Source organism: Protopterus annectens, chromosome 3.part0 (genome assembly GCF_019279795.1).
Source record: "Protopterus annectens isolate FY-2018-M chromosome 3.part0, PAN1.0, whole genome shotgun sequence".
In the NCBI taxonomy this organism is placed as follows: domain Eukaryota; kingdom Metazoa; phylum Chordata; order Ceratodontiformes; family Protopteridae; genus Protopterus; species Protopterus annectens.
Genome location: NC_056731.1, coordinates 52,967,111 through 52,989,228, shown reverse-complemented (window position 1 = coordinate 52,989,228; position 22,118 = coordinate 52,967,111). Strand labels below are relative to the sequence as shown.

At 39.9% G+C, this 22,118-nt stretch overlaps 1 protein-coding gene across 5 annotated transcripts in view; it reads left to right on the top strand.

Moving 5' to 3' along the window:
- The window catches only part of FHOD3 (formin homology 2 domain containing 3), a 3,141,544-nt gene that overhangs the window by 1,951,455 nt on the left and 1,167,971 nt on the right, over positions 1-22,118 (top strand). The window lies entirely within an intron of this gene.

Here is a 22,118-nt window from a genome sequence, read left to right as displayed (position 1 = left end):
ATATCCATACATAATACATACCCTTTGGAGTATTTCTGTCTAGGACAGATTTCATTTGCTGACAGTGGCACAACATTTTGCCTTTAGAAGCAATTTTAGCTACATTTACTGAGATTTTGCACTATTGAACTTGCATACGAATAGTCTGAAAAATACATTACTGGAGTGTATTTGTGTGTAAAATAAACTGTGTGATGTATATGTTGGCTTGTAGCTGACTCATTACCTCATAAAACAGCTGTGCTGCATGTGTTATGGGGGATAGGATTAAAACTGAGTCAAATGATTTTGCAGAATAAATACAGGAGTGTTTGTGGGCCACAGTGTCAGGTAACCATCTGCTCAGCTTTACTTTTTCATTTATGTCATCCACCTTTCATAGTGTAATGAGCTGGGCAATGAAGTTAAGCTCTTCTTGATAATGTATTGCTTGAGCTGGAAATACGAAGTCTCACATACACACACACACACACACACACACACACACACACACACACACACAGACAATTTGTTTTGGAATCCACAACAGCAGAATGGATGTGCACAGGCAGAAAGGTGCCTTTATTGCTTTTTGTATGTCCAGCACTGGGAACTTTGCTAAATATTTCAGTTTATAACTGATTTATAGATTTTCAGTTTACAGAACTAGTATGCCATGTACCCTGCATAAAGGCAGCTAGAGATGGTTCTAGATTACAAACACAGCCTCTGACAGAATCACTAGCTTGTTACTTCTGTTTTGTTTTTTGATCTTCCACAAGTAAAGTATTGCTCAAGTGTGTTGCATCTTACCCCTCCAGAACTCTGCCTTCTCTAAGCCAGCATGTGACTGTTGTCACATAATGTGAAAGTATTCAAATTGTGTTAATGATTTAGACTCCTTTTTCCTATTCTTTGTACCCCAGATTGTAGACATCCCTGGTGGCAAGATATCCTTTCTCAATTCTCATGTTGGCTTAGTTCTTAGAATACTTTCTGTTACTTTATGTATGTAATACTTTTTTAATTTCTCCAAGTCCAAAATTTGTGACTGTTTCCAGATGTTCATCGTGCATACAGCTGCAGTCATTACAGATGGGGTTATCCTGCCGTCAGGCGGGTCCTCGGTCGGCCGAATTCCAAAGTCTAGGTCCGGCATCGGTTGTCATCGCTTCTTCCCTGACGTCAGTGCGGCAGGGGTACAAAAGAGGCAGCTGACGCCATTTTCTTCAGTCTTTCTTGCCGCGCGGTGCCCGAATCAGAAGCAGTTCGCAAGTGCCGGTCGGCCAGCTCCTGAGATTTACGAAAGTATTTCAGCCGAAGTCTTCTTGAAAGCTAAGTACCCCGTTGGGGAAACTTTTCTTGCCTCGGACCGATGTCAGACAAAGTTAATAATTGCATTTCTTGTGGGAAGCAAATACCGCATAAGGATTTCCACTCTTTCTGTATACCTTGCTTAGGCCCAGACCACGATGTCTCGGCCTGCCATTTTTGTGCTAGATTCAACAAGCGCACTATTAAGCGCCGGGCGGAGTTCGCCCTTCATTATTTTGGCAAAAAAATTAATTATATCATGTCGTCGGATACTCCGACTCCAGTTTTGAGCAAAAGTCGCAAAGATAAGGACCGACATCCGAGGTCCGCACCGACTACTGAGACCACGCTTAGGCCGACTACCGGTTCTCCAGTTCTCAGCGAGGTGCCTACGCAGCCCCTGAGTACCGATGACACTTCTTTACCGGTGACTACAGTACCCGAGGTCGCAGGCTCCTCAGACCCCTTTCCTCCTGCAGATACCGATGCCACTCTTGGTGGGGAAACTCAGAATTTAGACAGGCCTGCCATTTCTCAAGATGTCTTCAGGCCTTCCTCCTTCTCCATTAAAGCTTTCACTAAATCTAAAGCAGCCATGAAAACCAAAAAACAGGGTCCTCAGACCTCCTCTCAAGGCCCCATGCCTAAAAAGCAAATGCTTAAAATGGCTGAGGATCTGATTACTCTTATCAGGGGTTCCCAACCCCCCTCGGACAAAAGACCCAGATTAGAGGAAGACTACCCTTCCTCAGATCAAGCTTCTATTACCTCAGAACACTCTGAGGACCAGGATTACGCCTATTCACCTTTTGAAGACTCTGATGCTGAGGAGTCTATTCCCTCGGTCTCCCCCCCAGAGGACTACTCTTTTGGGGAAACCCTGCATACATTGAGGGAACACTTTCATTGGGAAGGCCAAGATTACTCAGATTCCAAGAAAAGGCTCAGGGAATTTCTTTTGCTCCCCCAGCATAGGCCCCTGGCTATCCCTCCTGTTTTAGATATATTGGATGATGTGTACACAGAAGCCAGCCTTAATCCAGATGCTTTGCCTCCAGCTCCTGTTAAACCAGACAGGTATTACCGGGTTCCTGATTCTCACCAGTTCCTATATAAAAGACATACTGCTGACCCAGAAACTATTTCACAGGGTCCCAAGGGAATTAAGGCCTCTACTGCTAAAAACCCATTACCTTCAGAGAGGGATTCCAGAGCTTTAGAAAGGTGGGGGAAAAAAGTGTACACCTCGGCCACTTTAACTATGAGGGCATTAAACTGTCAATTCCACATGCTAAGGTATCAACAGTTTTTGTTATCTCAGTTGAAAAGCAAAATGGCACAACCAGAACAACCAGATTTAAAAGAGTTGCAGGATTTGTTGCATGGTGCAGAGCAAGTTGGGTAAACATACCTTGCAGTGTGGTTTTGATGCTTTAGAGGCCTCATGTAGAGCTGCTGTTACAGGGTCTGTTATACATAGGCATGCTTGGCTCAAAGAGCAAACCTTACCAGATCATGTCAAGGCTAAATTATTAGATGCACCTCTTCAAAAAGATGTATTGTTTGGTGTTAAAGCTGAGGAGGTACTAAAGAAAATGGAGGAAAAAGCTAAATCAATGCAAACAGTAAAGGATTTCCTGCAGGTACAACCTCCATGTTTCAGCAGAAACTGGCCTTCAAAAAATTGGTCCTTTCCAGCCATGGACTGACCTCAAAGGGGCAGATACAGATGCCCTAGGGGTAGAGGGCAACCTCAGGGATCTTTCAGAGCCAGACAGTGGCAAGCACCAACCCCAAGAGGTGGAGAAGATAGATCACAGTCATTTAGAAAACAGACACAATGACTTCCCCCTACACCTGCCAAGCAAAGCTTTAATGGCAGCACCTTTGGGCAGAAAACTGGCATTATTCTCAAAAAACTGGCATATTGTTACAAAAGACAAATGGATCCTGGACATTATAGACAGAGGCTACAGATTCCACTTTCACAGTCTTCCAAAAATGAGAGGCATGCCAAACCTGCCACAAAATCAAAGGGCAGAGGCACAAAAACAAATTTCCGCTCTCATGGACATGAAAGCGAGTCAAGAGGTACCTGCAAAAGAACAAGGTCAAGGGTTTTATTCCAGACTATTCCTGGTACCAAGGAAAGACAAAGATTGGAGACCTATCTTAGACCTATCCATCCTAAACACATATCTACAGGTGCCAGAATTCAAGATGCTCACATTACAGCAACTTCTTCCCATGCTGGGCAAGGAGTCTTGGCTGGTAACATTGGACCTCAAAGAGGCATACCTGCATGTCCCTATCAGACAAGATTGCAGAAGATACCTCAGATTTCTTGCAGGTTCAACCCATTACCAATTCTCTGCATTGCCCTTTGGCTTATCTACTGCACCCAGAGTGTTTATGAAATGCCTGGCATCAGTAATCGCCTTCTGCAGACTACAAGGGATACAAATCTACCCATATCTGGACGACTGCCTGATCCAAGCGGACAGCAAGGACATACTATTGTAGCACCTGGCGTTTGTAATAAAACTGTTGAACTACCTGGGATACACAGTCAACAAAAAGAAATCAAAACTAATACCCTCTCAACAAATAATTTTCCTGGGTGCCAGCTTGGATACAGCCACCCAGATGGCCTACTTCACGCCAGACAAACAAGGGCAACTGTCTCAATACTTCAGCAAAATGGCAACTTTCACCAGGCTAACTGCAAGGAAAGTCCTGCAGGCTCTGGGGTTCATGGCATCTTGCATCCTACTAATCCCATGTGCAAAGCTGCATATGAGGAAACTTCAATGGTACCTAAAAAACTTATGGTCTCAACACAGCCACAGCTTGGAAACAATTATACCACTCATTCCATGCCTTCAAAAGGAATTTTTGTGGTGGGCTCAAGCATGCCAAAGAAACACAGGTCTCCCTTTCTGTGTACCTCAAGCAACTCAAATCATCACAACAGATGCCTCAGACTACACCTGGGGAGCACACATGACAGATCAGTGCATTCAGGGAAAATGGTCCCAAAAAGAGAATCACCTACATATTAACCAAAAGGAAATGCTAGCCATGAAAAATGCCATTATGACCTTCAAAGACCTACTGCATCCAGGCCAGCTATTGATAAGGACAGACAACACCACAGTGATGTGGTACATAAACAAATAGGGGGGGAACTCATTCATACCCCCTGTGCAGGCAAGCCATGACTCTATGGAACACAGCACTGGAATTGCAAATTCAGCTACAGGCACAATTCCTGCCAGGGAAGGAAAACACACTGGCAGACAACCTAAGCAGAAATAAGACAGATCCACATGAATGGAAGTTGCATCCTCAGGTTTTCACAAAGATAACTCAGGCATGGGGACAGCCAGACATAGATCTCTTTGCTACCCACAGGAATTACCAGTTGAAAAAATTCTGTTCAAGGACGTATCATCCACAGGCCTGGAAAGTGGACACACTCTCTTTCAATTGGACAACACTGACAGTTTATGCCTTCCCTCCTCTTCCTCTGCTGCCCAAGGTTCTATTAAAAGCCAGAGCAGAGAGGCCGCAAATGATTCTCATTGCTCCAGACTGGCCAAGACAACACTGGTACCCGCTCCTGAAAAGCCTGACACATTCCCCTCCATGGATCCTACCTCTAGTCCCTCTTCTGTTGTCCCAGCACAACTACAAAACTCTTCACAGCCAGCTCAAAACCCTAAATCTAGCTGCATGGAGAATTCCTTGATTTCCCAACAGACTCTCCTCTCCAAGGAGGTGCAGGATGTCATCTTGGAGGCCAGAAGACCTTCTACTAGAAAAGCCTACTCCGCCAAATGGAAACGATTTTGTGCCTGGAATCAAGAAAAGGGCCAGAATCCTTGGGTAATAAATATACCTCAAATTTTACAGTACCTAGCTGAGATGTTAAACAGTGGACTTTCCTTCTCCTCCATCAAGATCCACGCTTCAGCCATTTCTGCACAATACAACACAGATCCTCCTTTATTCTCACATCCTCTCTTAAGGCAGTTCCTCAGAGGGGCAAAAAATATAAAACCCCAAGGAAACCACCAATCCCTGCTTGGGACCTCAACTGTGATTGGAAAAGCTGACCCTTCATCCCTTTGAGCCAGCTTCTTCAACAGAACTACAATACTTGTCATGGAAAACAGCCTTTCTTCTGGCTATCACCTCAGCACGCAGGGTTTCGGAGCTACAGGCCCTCATGGCTGTGCAACCATTCATCATTTTCCATCAGGACAGAGTTTCCTTACGAACCAACCCTACCTTTATGCCAAAGGTAGTATCCAGTGTAGCTTTGAATCAGACTATCCACCTACCCACCTTTTATCCAAATCCACAAAACAAAGGGGAAAGACTACTACATTCCTTGGACATTCACAGACAACTTCATTATTATTTGGACAGGACAAAGCCATTCAGGAAATCCGAGCAACTCTTTGTGTCCTATGCTACAGGTGCTCAAGGAAAGGCTATTTCCAAACAGACAGTTTCAAAATGGATAGCCCACTGCATACGCTTTTGTTACTCATTTCATGGAAAAACTGTGCCTGCATGCATCAGATCCCACTCCACCAGGGCCACAGCTACCTCTGCAGCTTTCCTCAGGGGGGTTCCTACCAAGGACATTTTGGAAGCAGCCACTTGGAGTTCAGTGCACACTTTCTCCAAGCACTATCACCTTCCACTATACTCTAAATCTAGAGCGGGTTTTGCCACAGCAGTCTTGCAGGGCATCCTCGCTCCTCCTAGTTCCACTTAGTGCCTACCACCCTTACTTAGCTTTGGGATTCTTCCCATCTGTAATGACTGCAGTTGTATGCACGATGAACATTGTACAGTTTTGTACCTACCATAAATGTAGATGTTCGAGTGCTCATACAGCTGCAGTCCAGGTTACCCCCCCTCCGTCCCCTCTTAGGACAGGCCTTATGACAAACACCTTATCATACAACCTATTTGGGGTATTCTCTTATGGTGTATTTGCTTGCAACTACTGTTTTTTGATTATTCTATTTTACATGTTTGCATAACTTTATGTTTTGCCTTCCTTCTGGGGGCACCTGACATCTGGGGCAAGAAAAACTGAAGAAAATGGCGTCGGCTGCCTCTTTTGTACCCCTGCCGCACTGACATCAGGGAAGAAGCGACAACAACCGACGCCGGACCTAGACTTTGGAATTCGGCCGACCGAGGACCCGCCTGACGGCAGGATAACCCCATCTGTAATGACTGCAGCTGTATGAGCACTTGAACATCTACATTTATCATAGGTCCAAAACTGTACTTTCTGGTTTACAAAACCTAAAGTTGTCTATTTCTACCACATGTTCAATGGACTTTGTAAACCAACATGTACTAGTCCACTATCTTGGGTCAATATTAACCTTTCATCTTTTGTTTTAAATTCACCTGTCCTTAACCATTTCTGTGTTTGATCCTGATCAAGATGAGGTTTTTCCAAGATTTTCATATACTTGCAGCTATATTTATGCATTTTCCACATTTCTTGCATTCTCATCTGATCCTTCACCTTATATTCTTTTTTTTTTTGTTTTCCGGCACATTCAGTTGCTGCCTGATTTTTTATCTATTTCTGGTTTGATTTCCATTCCCGATTGATGCCAGTATGCTTCTGCTAAACTAAGCAGAGAAGTCATTTTAGACTTTTTCTCCTCATGTTTAAGGACTTTCACTACATTTGGGTCTTGTGAAGTCAAGAGATATGTGTGCAGTCCCACGATTTCAGATCAATACATGTAATCAGTTTTGAGAAGCCCATACCTACTTCAGACCATAGGATATATAGTCTTGGGATGCACTGATTTTTATAACTCATTTGATGGGCATGAAGCATCCTACTTGTTTTCCTGTCTAATCTGTCCACACATTTTGTGGCCAGTCAGTCACTCCAAAGGTGTAAGTTAAGACAGGAAAAGGAAATTGGTTTATAGCTTGGACTTTATTCCTAGATGTCAGTGCTGTTTTTAGTATTAATTTAAGTCTTCTAAAATATTCCTTACTGAGTTTTCTTCATATTTGTTCATGTTTTATTGTTGATCCTTCATCAATTCCTAAATATTTATACAGTCCCTCTTGCTCAAGTTCTTTTATATCACATTCCTGTTCCAAACTGATGTTTTCTTGGTGATGCAGTTTTCCTGCTTTAAAGGTTGCTTTTGCACATTTATCAAAACCAAATGACATTTTTATATCATATGAAAAAGTTTTAACCACTTGCAGTTGTGCTTTCAGTTCCTCATCTGATGAACTATACAGTTTTAAATCATCCACAAAAAGAAGATGAGAGGTCTTTACACTTTGTTGTTTTCTAGGAGCCAAATTATAGCCATGGCCTAATCTGTTAAGTAGACAGTTTAATGGATTAAGGGCAGGACAGAATAGCAGCGGTGACAGGGAGTCACCCTGCAAAAGCCCTATTTGAATTTTTATCCCTGGAATAATAATTTGTCCTTTATCATGGCTTAATTGCAAAGTGGTCTGCCAATGTTTCATGGTTGCTGTAAAATAATTGATCAGTGTAAACACATTCTTTTATCCATGAATGTGGGATACTGTCAAATGTTTTTTTGTAGTCAATCGATGCTATGCTTAAGTGTGTGGCTGTTGTTATTCTTCTGAAGGATTTGCATCCAAAATCCCACCGTCTCATTATTTCTTGAATTTCTCTCCTGTTCCATCATCATCCCTTTCCATTTTGAATTATAGCTTTCTGCTTGTACTATGTTTATGAGCTGTAACTCTAAAACTATCCTTTCAAATCAGGAAATACTAAACCACCTTGTTGTGTTGGAAGGATTAGCTTATCCCTTTCACCCTTTCCATTTTCCTGTCCCAGAGTAATTCCTTCTACTCTTGGTTAATTATTCTCCACAACATCTCTGATTGATAAAAATATGCCTGACCTATACATGAAACTAAAGAGACTAAAAACATTTTGTGTCTTGCTGTCCATATCCATGAACAAGAGCTTCCAGTTTCTCAGTTATTATATCATCTTTTGTTTAGTCTCTTTCTACATCCTTAGCTGCTTAACAGAATCCTTTCTAACCCTTAGTCCTAAATACTTCATTTTACAGTATCCTCATAAATTTGGCCATTTTCTGACCACTTCATGTGTGTGCATAGTTTATAGCTGTAGCCTTTGTATTACCTTCATTAATTTTATATCCCAGAAAGACTTGAAACTACCTCAGGATATTCCACAACACTGATATGTACTTGTCTGGTTTCATCAGGTATAGAACAATATTGTTTACAAATAAAGCCAGCTTTTCTTGATTACTATACAGATTATATCCTTGAATTTCTGAGGTCACCCCTGCCTGGTTCCTCTGTTCAGACCTAACATTAGAGAGGAACCCTCCCACTTTAATTTTTGCCTCAGATTCCTCATATGTCCTCCTAATCAACCTTATTCTTGTATCAGGTAATGCAAATTGGAAATGCTTCTAGTGCCCTATAAAATTGCCATCTTAATCTGTCAAATGTTTTCACTCCACCCACCAGCAACAACTGTATTCTCTTACATTCTGCTTCCCTCTGTATTATCATTGTTCTGTTAATGTTGTCAGATTTGTGCCTCCCCTCTACAAAGTCACATTGATCCATATCTGTCAATTTTGGCAATGCCTTTGCTATTATTTTAGCTATTGTAGACATAAACACTTTATAATCATGGATAAAATTGAAATGGGCCTATATGAATCTGAGTCTGATGAGTATTTACCATATTTAGGTTTTTCAACATGGATAAGCCTACCAAAAAGACATTTGCCAACAGCCTCCTGCTCCCATCCATCATATATGAGGCCTCCACCTTCACCAATCTCCACCAGTCTCTTAAAAAGTAAACTCCAAGCATGCTACCATAACATTGGTAAATTTGCAATTGGCACACTGTATCGAGCACACTAGTGTCAATCCCTTAAGGAATTAAACAGGCTCGAATTCCCACATTGTCTTGATTCCACTCAACTAACTTTTGATCATAAAATAGTTCAAAAAATAGACAAATGCCCTGCCCTACAAAACATCCTGCAGCCATATACCCCATCCTGTAATCTATGATCCACTAATAAACAGCTCTTAACCACATTCAAACCTAACAAAAGAGCCAGAGAGAGCCTCCACTCCTATGCCACTGCTAGGCTGTGAAATGCCCTATCCCCAGATATCACCTCCTAGTCTCATTAAAAGCATTCAAACTTTCATTGAAAAAATACTTTTTCAAAAGTCACATCTGTTCTTGTGCCCAAAATTATAGGCCACCATAAATATTCACAGTTTTTTCCTCCCTTCATACTCCCCTCTCCCATTTCATCACCAATTTTATCTTTCTGTCTTCTTATCAACCTCTTTACCAAATTATATACCTTTCTCTCTTTCTGTGTTGAATTTTCATCTACTGTTTCAATAAAACCTTTTTTAATGCAATATTTCCATTCCATACTATTCACCTTCACTTCATCCTATACACCCAATACTTAACTGCTCTAGTATCCTACTGTTTTGATTTTCCACTTTACTGTTGCACTACTACCTCTTTTTCCTTATCTCCAACAGTTACAATGCAGTTAATCCTAACTACATTGTCAAGAAAACTATTCGTTGTATATATCTGTCTTAAATCAACTACTAATCTTGGCACATTGTGTCTTGTTTTTGTATTCTATGTATGTAGCAAATTCTGTAAATACTATTTGAATGCCTATAGCTACTACTTAACCTACAAAATTTGCATTGTTTACAATTGTTTAATCTCTCATCATGTATATCTTTTATTACGGGAGCTTTTCTCCCTGAACCTCCACTGAAAATAGATTCCTGACCCAGTAGACTTTCACGGTCAACAAACGTCAATAAATAAATACATTTCAGCTACCACAGCTTTCATTCAGGATGTTGGTGCTTCACCTCCTGTTAAAATACTGCTAAACAAAACCTTCCCAATCTTTATCACTTTCTTCCCTCCTAGCTTCTAAACTTCCACAGGAATATCATCTATTTCTGAAGACATTCCTGCAGATTTATTGTATGTCACCATTTTTTATCTCATCTCCCCCTGTCATAACTGTTAATTGCTGAGCCTCATCTACCTCTAACCTTGGCATACTTAAGTCTTCCATAAATATTTACATGTGCTCTTTATTTCCACATTTCTGTGCGTTATACAAATTTTCATAAAATTTCTGTTTCTGAAGTTTCTTTAATAGCTCAGATGCTTTATACAGTATCTACTTCTTTCCTTAAATTTACAATACAAACTTCTGATGTTTGTATTGATTTCCTTGATGTTAAAATATCCATTGGAAGTCAGAGAGAGATTGAGGCATCATTATTTGAGAAAGACTACTAGAAGAATATGCTGTTGATATGTAGCATCATGCATCCAGGGCATATATTTCCCAACATTGTGAAGGGTCAACTTTTAAGAACTTCCAGGCTTTGCACCAATGATGATATTTATAACAAGGAAGTGGACAAATTAATACAACAATTTAGGATGTGTGGGTATAAAAATCTGGAGATTGAAGGGGTAGTAAATGAAATGAGAAGTGATAGAGTGAGAAGGGGATGACCCTGTTACTTAGAAGCCTACAATGAAGTGAATATATGGACATCGCAGAAGAAGAATACTGTGAGGGTGATGATAACATACAGTAGCAACAACATCTGTCATATTATCAGGAGTAATCGGAAGCTTCTCCTGATTAATGACATGTTTAAAAAGATAGTTTGCAAATAGCCATCTTTCGTTTTGAAAAACAACAAAAACAGTTGCTGTGCAAGGGGACGAGTGAGCCAGAGAAACAAAGTAAAGCTGAAACTAGTCATTACCTAACTTGAATTCATGGTTATTCTTGCTAAGATGCATGTTATAGCCTGTGCTTCTACTTACAGTAATTGCTGTCTGTCCTTAGCTTTATCCAGCCTCCCAGAAGTGAAAAACAGCTTATGGGCTTTCAGAAAGCAATAACTTTTAGCCTTAAAAACTGCTCTGGCTTTTATTGCCTGCACCTGTAGTCAGCTTGTCTCTGTGCAAACATAAGAACAAGATGTTGTACAGCTGCCCTCAGCTGCAAACTTCTCAACTCACACTGAACATTTAGCATGGTGTGATATTTTTGATAACATAAGCAGAATGACGATAATTCAGATAACTTACTTTCCATGTCACGTATACCATCACTTTTAAAGTACTGAGAAGTCATTTAAATATTTCAGTTAAGAAGTAGTACTTATGATATACAAAATAACTACATCAGATTAGAACCAGATCATGGTCAAATGGGGCTCTAGGCAGGGAAAAAACTCCACAAGTATTGGCTGCTCTTGGATTAATAACTTCACAAAATACTGTCTGCTAATAATGCCAGACATGATGGTACAGAGGATTATTTGGAGTTATAGCATAATGCTACTGTAATTTTTCTGCACTCCAAATCTTGCATCATCTCTGCTGCTTATGTTGCATTTTCTGAAAGCAGAAGCAGCACAACATTGACATGGGCAAAGGCAGAAACACTTTTATTTCTTAAAGCAACAGTACACTGTCAGTATATGGTTGCAAAGTAAAAAAGTTTTCTTTAATATTGTAGACAGGTGCAGGCCCCCCCGCCACTCACTTAGTACTGGATCCTACCTGCATTAGATAGATAATGGAAGATATCCTATACAGCACATCATTTATAAAAAGGATATTTTTGTCAGTAATCTATCAGTTGTTTTCTTTAAAATGTTATACACCTCCGCAAAATTAATTTTTAAATGAATTAATGTGCATAATTTCAGAACTAAATTGGATATTTATGGATTATAAGTGAACATGCATTCAGTGTTCACCACAAATATTCCAAATAAATGTAAAGGTCTTCCAAAAGTACAGTGGTTAGAATTACAATGCCATCTGTTGCTTTATTAAATAAAAATAGCACACAGAATACTGTATTAAGTAAATTTATGCCCACCTGTATTCAGTTTGATTGGAAGATATGGTCTGTGTTGAAACTTGAGATGACAAGCTCTGAACTTCCTACAAGTAGCCAAATAATCACAATCACCAAAGTGCCTCCTTATGTAGTGTCCATGTGGCAGAGTTATGGCACACCATGCATCAGGAATGAAACTGAACCACACATTTTCCTTGAAAAACTAAAAAAATGATTTAGCCTCTAAACCAGTGTGCAATTGTACCTGAGTATCTCTATCTACTACAGCATTATCCTTCCATAACCATTCCTCTCTTTCTCTTGCTTACTGATATATCCAACCCATAGATCCTACTACCTCTTAGCATACTGTCATTTGTACCTCCTGTCTTACTCCTTCCACATGCTTCATTAATTAAGTTATCTCACCTTCAGTTCACCACTCTTAGTGCTGTTTCTTTCTACTCTACTCTTCGGTTAAGGTTTCCATTACTTTACATGTTTTCTGTAAACCCCTTTATTTCCCCATTTTCCCATTTCTGTTGTATCTTCCATTCTGTCATAACTAGTTTAGAAACATCTGCTATGCTGTTTCTTGCAGGATTACTGAATATGTGGATGGAATAAATTAATGTATTGTTAAATCTAGTATTATTTCGCTTTTGCTAGCTGGTTTTATGAATCTCCTCCTTTCTGTCATTATACAGCCTCCTTTCTGTCATTATACTGGCCCATCAATCATGCCCCATCTGCGTTGTGTTTACCAGCCACTCCATGTCCCCTGGATGTATATGGTATTTCACACTGGGTTAGTCACGGATCCAAAGCTACAGGGCTTGGCACATCTAAGCTTCTGTCCAGATGGGTGTCTTAACTTATGGCTACCTGTACCCCCTCCCTTTTTCTGGCAGACTGGTATGATCCCTGTTGGCGCGTGCAATGTGTGCTAGTGATGTATCACCCCGACTCTGCAGCAGCTCAGCCAGGCACACATTCCACCTGCTGATCACTCCTCCACTAGAGACATTCCTGGCATCCACAAAGGATTGTCATTAAGACACCCATGTAGCACTCTTCCCCCCCAGATGGGCATGCCCAACCCTCCCTGCCTATCTGTCAGTCACCCAAGCCACTAATCAAACATGGGTCACCTGGGATGTAGTCAGAACTTTATATCTCTATGGTCCCAGAGTTCCAGAGTGGCTATGACTCTGTAACTGTAATAATGTCATAGACTGTAAATGTTTTGTTCTTTTATTGTCTGATGTATATGAAATTGCAAAAGTTGGAACTTTTCTTTCTAATCTTCTGGTGAAAATAGGCTTTGGCCATTGGCTCAGATGGACTGTCCCAGTTAAGAAATGGAGTGAATAAATGGATGAATGAGTAATAACTAAATACATCAAATGTTTATTGGGATTTGTTTTATAAATAATGAGTGAGTATCCTGAAAACCACATTTCCATTTGCATTTTCTTCGCTAGCATATTATGTGTTCATTATAATTGTGATTTGATATCAGAATGTAATTATCTAAAAGTCATACCCCTGAATGAGAACAATTAATATGGTGTTCACTTCATTGTTGCATATTCAGTGATCTAGTGATCTTATATGGGGGTAAAGCTTCTTATAAACCCTATGTAGGATACCACCTATGTCTCACAGTTAAATAAAATCAGCCCTGGAGTTGCTAAGTCTCAGTGAAAAGTGAACTTCCAAGAGGTGTGTCAATTCCATCAAATACCATATTTATATTTTCTATTAGGAGACCGCATTTATTAAGCTACATTTCAGTAAGGTGCTACATTACCTTTTACAGCAGTAAAAATATAAAACACAAAGTAGAATTCTTTTCAAAAGAAGCTTTTCTGGATATGTGGAGTTATCTGACGTTAGGTGCATAGGTTATTAATATCTTGTGCATGGGGGTGAGGTCTTATATATTTGTATGTCCAGAGTAGACTGGTAGCACTGAGTTACATAAAAAGCACAGGTTCATTGTCTAAATCTGGTCAGAGAAACAAAATAACAACATTTCTTGGTTTCAAAGTTTAAAAATGAAATGGAAATAAAAGCACTTCTTGGTTTCTCAGACCCAACATGCAGAAAAATCACATAGCCATTTAGTATATACAGTGGATATAAAAGGTGTACACACCCCTTTTAAAATGCCAGGTTTTTGTGATATAAAAAAATGAGACCACAATAAATCATTTCAAAACTTTTCCCACCTTTAATGTGACCTATAACCTGTACAATTCAATTGAAAACCAAACAAATCTGTTAGGGGAAAAATATAAAAAATAAAATGTACAGTAAGCTGGTTGCAAGTGTGCACACCCTTAAACTAATACTTTGTTGAAGCACCTTTTGATTTAATTACAGCATTCAGTCTTCTTGGGAAGGAGTCTGTCAGCATGGCACATCTTGACTTGGCAATATTTGCCACTCTTCCTTGCAAAAGTGCTCCATATTTGTCAGATTGCAAGGGCATCTCTTGTGCACAGCCATTTGCAGGTCCCCCACATATTTTCTGTTGGATTTAGGTCTGGGCTCTGGCTGGGCCATTCCAAAACTTTAATTTTCTTCTGGTAAAGCCATTCTTTTGTTGATTTGCTTGTGTGCAGCAGTGTGAATTATCCTATATTACCAAGGAACCCACAGTCCTGCGTCATCGGGTGCACCCTTCCTGCTCTAAGAACACCCTATATATCCTAAATACTTATAAGGAATGCTCCCTCTCATCTAACACCGTGAAGACTGCAAGTGTACTGCTTGTGTGTAGCAGTGTGAATTATCCTATATTACCAAGGAACCCGCAGTCCTGCATCATCGGGTGCACCCTTCCTGCTCTAAGAACACCCTATATATCCTAAATACTTATAAGGAATGCTCCTCTCATCTAACTCCGTGAAGACTGCAAGTGTACTGCTTGTGTACAGCAGTGTGAATTATCCTATATTACTAAGGAACCCACAGTCCTGCATCATAGGGTGCACCCTTCCTGCTCTAAGAACACCCTATATATCCTAAATACTTATGAGGAACGCTCCCTCTAATCTAACACCGTGAAGACTGCAAGTGTACTGCTTGTGTGCAGCAGTGTGAATTATCCTATATTACCAAGGAACCCACAGTGTATGTAACCTATAAAATTAGTTGTGTGCTAGTTAACTTTGCATACTGTAACCTACCTCCCGAGTGAGATAGTGGCCTGCCGCAGCCTTCGTCCTCCTCCTTCAGCCTCTCTCATCTCCCAGTGGATGTATTTGTCTACCATTAAGCTCCCTTCAGATTTTAACTTTAAAGGGGTCAGAGCCTTCCTTAACTAAACGCAGTATCTTCATATCCCCATATCTGTAAATCTAACCATTGAGCCCTACACTCTCTATTAACTGGCATTCCTCCACATCGCCACTAGGTGGCAGCAAATTGCAGAGCAGAAGATCGCTCCAGATTTTTGCTTTCCTTATTTTCCTTAGGTGTACCATTACCAGTAGACTTGTTTCCCCTTCCCTTTCCAACCTACATTATTTCCCAGTACTTACCTACTCTTTTACACATAGCAATACTGCCTTATAGAATACTAACACACTTACCCTGTGTCTCAGAGACTGATTGTTCTTCTAGTCTAGCATTTTCCCTCTTGGTGTTTCCCAGCTCCGTTCGCCCTGCGGGCTCACTCCGCTCTCCTACCCTACCCCCAATTCCCACCCACCCCTAGTGGTCCTAACCTTATACTTCCTAAACCACACCTTCCCCACAACCCAACCTATCCACTACTCCAACCAATCTCCTTAGCTCATCTTAATTTATCACCTTCTCCCTATCTTTCCCTCTCTTTTTCCCTTTTAACTCTTCCTTCTAGATTCCACCCACTATCTTTCTACTGTCTCTTATCTCTGCCCAATCTTTTTAAAGTGTACCAGCAAACGTATTGCATCTGTACAAGTAAACCTAACAATATGCCTACAACAAATACAACTATCCAAGCTAAGTTAGTACTCATAGTCACACTTTTACCAGTCCTCACTTCCACCTATCTACTCACCTCCTTTGAAAAGGTGAAATACTTCCATTTCAGCTACTCTCCAAAACAAACAGCTATTCATATTTCTACCCCTTCACACTTTCAATTACATACAACATCAACTCCTTGCTACCTACTATCCAAATACCATCGCCTCACACATATCAAATTCCATAACTCCATTGTAAGGAAATTAAAGTACCCAACTCACTACATTTATAACCCAGTCTATGCACTAAAAGCTCCAACCTTAAAAGATGGTGACATCCACCCCAACCCAGGCCCAACCAATGTTTCCACACTAACATCTCACAGCAACACTCTCTCCTCTCTACCTACCTTGACCAGTCTCTCCAACTCCTTAATAATAGGACATCTCAATATCCACAGTATCAGCAATAAAGTTGCCCATCTCCATGCCCTTCTTGATATTCATTCCTTTGATATCTTCTGTCTTACAGAAACTTGGTTAAAACCAGGAACTAAGGACATTGAAATAACTCCCCCAGGTTACAATATACTGAGACTTGACCGGACAAAAAGTAAGGGTGGAGGTGTAGCCCTCCTATATAAAACTGGATTACAAATTTCCTCATTATCCTTTGTCTCCCCCCCTCAAGATAGTAAAGCAGAAGTCCTTATCGCTAGGCTTCTACTCAATACTAGTAAATCCCTAAACATCATCTGCATCTACCTACCTCCTGGTAATAACACCACCACAAAAGAGGATATTCTCAGCTGGGTATCTACTAATCTCCCCCAAGAAACTATTATATTAGGTGACTTCAATACAGACTGGAAGTGTGTCAATACTGACAACCCTTCCTCACATATTAATCTTCATGGATTCAGTCAAACTATTACCACCACTACAAGAATTAACAAGCCAAACAAAAAAGAGAGTATCTTAGATTGGATACTTATTAACAGACAGCAATAAACTTATAAAGTAGGTACTTTGCCGGATGATGTAAGTGACCATTCTTTAACTTACATTATAAGACAAAAGAAAGACATTCCCAACTCGCCCACACACAGGATCTCATGGTCCAATAAACACTTTAACTCTGAATGCTTCCAAATGGAACTTAATGCCTGCAACTGGAACCCTCTAAATTCTTTCCTTGAAGAGGCTGTTAAATATTTCAACTCAAAATTCCTAGATGAACATGCCCCCAAATGGTCTATTAGAATGAAGTCTAAAACAGCCCCCTGGCTGTCAAAAGACACTAGGCAAATGATATTGCTTAGGAATAAATCTTGGGCTAAATGGAGAGCTACCAGATCTATCCCTGAGCAAGAAAACTTTAGAAAGCTGAGAAATATCACAAAAAAGCCATACTCACAGATAAAAAGAACTACTATTGTAAACTCCAGCAAACTCACCATAACAATCCTCAAAAGTTTTGGTCAGGGATTAATACACTCATTCACCCTGGCCACTCTAGCACACCAACTCCACATGGAGCTGATAATAATACTCCACAGGAAACTGCCAATGCCCTCAATTCCTTCTTTACTGACACCATACAAGCCCTAGCCTGTCAACTTTCCACAGACAATTATAGTCTCCCTATCTCTTTACCTGGTACTCTTCCAACCTTCCAACTACAACCCATCCCTACTTCTTACATCCAAAAAATCATCCAAAAGCTTAAGCCATGTACTCTCTCTGCAGACCAGTTACCCTCTGAATTCCTGCGAAAAGCAGCTAAATCAGTTGCCTACCCTATTTCCATCCTTATCGATAGAACTCTAATTCAGGGAATCATCCCAGACATCTGGAAAATCTCCCACATAATCCCCTTACATAAAGGTGGTAACTCTAATGATTTTTCCAATTACAGGCCCATAGCTCTCTTATTTCCCTTAGCAAAGGTTATGGAAAAATGTATTCACCATCAGCTAATGAACCACTTAACCAAACACAACATTTTAGCTAACTGCCAACATGGTTTTAGTCCATTTCATAGTACCACCACAGCTCTCCTTTCATTCACCAACATTATCAACCGCAACCGTAATAACAATTGCCTCACTTCAGCACTCTTTATTGACCTATCAAAAGTTTTTGACATGGTAAACCACCCATTACTCATAAATACCCTTGAATCCCTCTTTCTAGACACCAAGGCTATCTGCTGGTTCAAGTCCTACCTTAACAAGAGGCAACAAGCAGTTCTCTGGGAAAACAAGCTGTCTTCCCACCTGCCTGTCTCCCTTGGGGTCCCTCAGGGCTCTATTCTAGGACCTCTTCTCTTCTCTTTGTTCATCAATGACCTCTACTCAGCAATCCCTCAAGCTACCTGCATACAATATGCAGACGATTCTCCACTCATCTGTTCTGCCAACTCTACATCTGAACTACATTCCCTAACCCAAAAAGTATTCATCACAGTAGAGACTTGGTTCTTGAAAGGTTGTCTCATTTTGAATGCCAAAAAGACCAAACTCTTACTCTTTACACCTTCCACTAAGTCCTCCCCCATAAACTTTACAATTAAATCCAGCAATGACAACATTATAGCCCCAGACTCTACCACCAAACTGCTAGGTATCACAATTGATAACAACCTCACCTTTGATAACCATATTAACAACACTATTAAAACAGTAAATAGAAAGATGGGCTCCTTATATAGAATAAAACCCTTCTTAACCCCAGCATCCCAAACTACAATTGCCCACTCCCATTTAATCTCAACTCTTCTATATGCTTCACCCATATATACTAACCTAAAAAAAAGTAATCTGGTCAAACTAGCTAACTCCTATAATAATATAGCCAGATTTGCCACTGGAAACCCTTTTAGAACACACCATTGTCAGAACCTACAGCAACTAGACTGGTTAGAATTAAACAACATTTTGATACTATCCCAGCTTACCATTGTTCATAAGATATTTTACCAACCTAACAACACCCCTATACTTTCCGACCTAATTACTCCCTATAGGAATCTCAACTCCTTACGATCCTCTAGTAAACTTCTTGCTAGCACAAGCAAATCAAACAACCTGGCAGGGAACTCCCTGTTCTCCAATACTGCAGGAAAAAACTGGAATCTTCTGCCACCAGATCTAACTTTACAACCCTCCCTGCAACTCTTTAAACAAAGGCTCAAAAAACATCTTACAACTCACTGGGTATGTCCCTGCAGCAACCCTGACTAATTCCTCTGCTCTCTCTACTGCTATCTCTGTACTGTCTCCTCATACCAATCTTTACTACTTCACCCCTCCAGAAGTAGTATTTATCTTAAGTAAATTAAACTACCTATGTTAGTAATGTAATTCCTCTGAATGTACTGTATCTTATCTCAGATATCATTACTGCACAGTGACTAGCTAATTCTGTACGTCTATAGGACATTAATGTTAGCTTTTTCCTCTCATTAATACTTATGACTATGTATTCTTAATATCCTTTCTTTGTATAATTTGTACTGGTTATTTTTAAGTGTTATATTATCTCTGTGTTATTACTGGAGCTTTTCTCCCCGGGCCTCCACTGAAAATGGAAATATATCCAGCTGGACTAGCCCGGTTAACAAATGTAAAATAAAATAAAATAAATAAATAAAATAAATTTGGGTGTATGCTTGGGGTCATTGTCGTGTTGAAAGGTGAAATTCTTCTTCATCTGCAGCTTTCCCACAGACACCTGAAGGTTTTAGGCCAAAAGTGACTGGTATTTGGAAATGTTCATAATTCCCTCCACCTTCACTAAAGCCCCAGTTCCAGCCAAAGAAATGCAACCCCAAAGCATGATACTGCCACCACCATGCTTCATCATGGGAATGGTGTTCTTTTGGTGTGTGAAATGTTGTTTTTGCATCAAATGTACCTTTTGGAATTGTGGCCAAAAAGATCAACCTTGGTCTCACCAAACCATAATACATTTTCTCACAAGCTTTTGGGAGACTTGATGTATTGTTTTGCAAATTTTAGCTGGGCCTGGATTTTTTTTTGTGTAAGAAAAGACTTCCATCTTGCAGCCCTACCCCATAGTCCAGACATATGGAAAATACAGGAGATTGTTGTCACATGTAGTACACAACCAGTACTTGCCAGAATTCCTGCGGCTCCTTCATTGTTGCTGTAGGTCTCTTGGCAGCCTCCCTGACCAGTTTTCATCTTGTCTTTTCATCAATTTTGGAGGGATGTCCAGTTCTTTGCAACATCACTGTTGTCTCATATTTTCTCCAGTTTTTGATTACTGTCTTCACTGTGTTCCATGTTATATCCAATGCTGTGGAAATTTTTTTGTACCCTTCTCCTGACTGATACCTTTCAACAATGAGATCCCTTTGATGCTTTGTAAGCTCTCTGCGAAGCATGGCTTTTGCTGTAGCAGGCAACCGAGTAAATGTCAGGAAAATCCTACTAGTACAACTGAACTTTATTTGGGGTTAATCAGAGTCTCTTTAATTGATGGCAGGTGTGTACACAAGAAGACTGGATGCTGTAATTAAATCAAAAGATGCTTCAACAAAGTATTAGTTTAAGGGTGTGCACACTTATGCAACCGGCTTACTGTACGCTTTTTATTTTTTTATATTTTTCCCCTAACAGATTTGTTTGTTTTTCAATTGAATTGTACAGGTTATAGGTCACAATAAAGGTGGGAAAAGTTTTGAAATGATTTGTTGTGGTCTCATTGTTTAAAATCACAGAACCTGGAGTTTTAACAAGGGTGTTTACAGTTTTTATATCCACTATAGTAACAACAAAACTGTACCATTTTAGTATCTTTACACAGTCTGTACAGATGTGCCAGGAAATAGGATGTCACAAGATATTTAAGATCTAGGCCTCATTCAAGCCTCTATTCTAGATCTGTGTCACATGTAATTTCCTTGATGCACCCCATGACTTAACCCTGAGTGGGCTAACATTCTCCATACTTCATGCTACCCTGGTCTTCTTCCCTGATGGTCCTTCGGATGAGGAACTTATTTTCTGAAGGCCTTTTTCTAGGAACATTCTTTTATAGTAATGGTAGCTGGTAATTCAGAGCTCATTCCTGATGTCTACAAAATATTTCACTACTAACTCTTGTTAAAGTGTACCCACACTGCACACAACAGTACACATTTTAAGATACCTCACTTGCTTTCTTAATCCAAAATTGCCTCATTGCCAGCTGTGAGATAATTAATTTACTCCAGAATGTGATACTAATTATATTGTACATCTGACCCCCGAGTAGCCCTTATATTATTTCCAGCTGGTAGATTGACTGACTGCTTACACAATCTGCCCCTCAGATGTTTTAACTCAGGTGGATGTAAAAGATCAGTTAGCCCATGTAAAAAGAGTATTTTTTTATTGATTGACATCACTTTTATACAGACAATACTTATTATATACATATTTACATTATTTACAATTATATACAGTTATTTACACTTTTAATGATTTCATTTAAAGAACTATTAACATACATTACCCCCCACCCTTTCTTCCACAACCAAAAACATATTTTCTTTAAGATTTCTGCAAATGTCCACTTTCCATTGAATTTAATTTCATTTAATCCTTCAGTCCATAATGTCCATAAAACAAAAAAAAAATATTCTGTCCATTTCTTAACATCTTCTTGTTTTTTTTCCCATCATAATAGCCATACTCGATCCTGTCCATAGTTAATTGTTCAACATTTGTAATTCCCTCTAACATTTTATTCTTACATAATTCTTCCTATAATTTATTCACCCTCACACAATTCAAAAAGAAATGTTCAATTGTTTTACATTCACCGCAGTTGATACATATTCTATCTTGCTTTCTCTTATAAGGCATATTTGCCT